Source organism: Phodopus roborovskii, unplaced genomic scaffold (assembly GCF_943737965.1).
Source record: "Phodopus roborovskii unplaced genomic scaffold, PHOROB, whole genome shotgun sequence".
Taxonomy (NCBI): Eukaryota; Metazoa; Chordata; class Mammalia; order Rodentia; family Cricetidae; genus Phodopus; species Phodopus roborovskii.
This window is the reverse complement of record NW_026126721.1, coordinates 3,110,835-3,112,519: the sequence shown is the minus strand read 5'-3', so window position 1 is coordinate 3,112,519 and position 1,685 is coordinate 3,110,835. Positions and strand designations below refer to the sequence as shown.

At 47.1% G+C, this 1,685-nt stretch overlaps 1 pseudogene; it reads left to right on the top strand.

Moving 5' to 3' along the window:
- The first annotated feature begins 267 nt into the window (after positions 1 to 267).
- On the top strand, positions 268 to 1,402 carry LOC127214491 (macrophage-capping protein-like; annotated as a pseudogene).
- The last annotated feature ends 283 nt before the right edge of the window (positions 1,403 to 1,685 follow it).

Below are 1,685 nucleotides of genomic sequence, written 5' to 3'. Positions count from 1 at the left end.
AACACAAGAATAAAAGAAAAAACCTTTAAAAATAATAAAAACATTGAGGACAGCATTCAACTAATGAATGAAAGTAGATATAGAGTAGTCTACAAGATTTTCCAATTTATCCTAAACTTTGTTGATAAGAAAAAGGCTGTCAGAAATATACTCCAAATTTTTTGATCCCCGGAGTATCTAGAGGCAAAGAATTCATAGAGAGATTTTAAAAAAATGTATCATATGCTTCTATGAAAATTTTCCAACAATAAATGAAAACACTTTCTAATGAAAATCAGTCTACTCAGAGCCACCAAACCCCTCAGACTGGACACCAGGAGACTCCAGCAAGTTGAATCTGACCCGAGGAGTCACTGCTGGTCTGAAAACAGCATATACACACCCATCCCTCAGAGCAGCTCTCCATTCCCAGCTTCAGTCCAAGACCCAGGCCTACACATATGGCGTGTAGAGAAGCTGAAGCTGGTGCCCATAGCACTCGAGAACCATGGCATCTTCTTCTCTGGGGCTCCTACCTAGTACTACACAATGGCCCAGAAGAGATCTCCCATTTGCACCTGGGGATATGCCTGCAATCATCCCATGATGAGCAGGGGCCCTGTGCTGTGCTGGCTGTGCACCTTAACACCCTTCCTGGGGAGCGGCCTGTGCAACACCATGACATTGAAGGGAATGAGTCTGACCTCTTCATGAACTACTTCCACGTGGCCTCAAGTGTCAGGAAGGCGGTGTGAAGTCTGCATTTCACAAACAACATCGTGGGTCTCCCCAGCAGCCATCAAGAAACTCTACCAGGTTAAGTGGAAGAAGGACATCCGTGCCACTGAGAGGGCACTGAGCTGTGACAGCTTCAACACAGGGGACTGCTTCATCCTGGACCTGGGTCAGAATATCTTTGCCTGATGTGGTGGGCAAGTCCAACATCCTGGAATGTAACAGGGCAAGGGACCTGGACCTGGCCGTCAGGAACAGTGAGCTGCAGGGCAAGGCCCAGGTGGAAAGGAGCCAGGCAAAACAATACAGGTTTTGAGCCCCAAGCCTGCTCTGAAGGAGGGCAACCCTGTGGAAAACATCACAGCTGACCAGACCAATGCCCAAGCCGAGGCACTACATAAGGTCTCTGATGCCACTGGACAGATGAATCTGACCAAGGTGGCCGACTCCAGCCCCTTTGCCTCTAAACTGCTTATTCGAGATGACTGCTTTGTTATGCGTAACGGGCATTGTGGAAAAATCTACATCTGGAAGGGGCAAAATGCTAATGAGAAAGAGCAGCAGGCATCCCTCCAAGTGGGCAATGGCTTCATCTCTCAGATGAGATATTTCCCAAACACTCAGGTGGAGATTCTGCCCCAGGGCTGAGAGTCCCAGCTGCAAGCAATTCTTCAAGACCTGGAAGTAGGGTGGCTGCCCCCAGCCCTGCTCTTCTTCCTCCCACCACCAGCCTGCCTCTCTACAGCCCTGTGACTCTGGCTGCTGATCTACACCAAGATGCCCACTGGATGCTCAATAAAGGAGACCCATGTTTAAAAAAGAAAAAGAAAGAGAAAATCAGTCTTCTCTCATGACAAATTTAACAGGTTGGGGTGTGCTTATTCATAAAGACCTGGATTTGTAGGTGATTCACTTGCCAATGAGTCAAAGATGATCAAATCACTTTAGAAATTATTTACAGAATGATAATA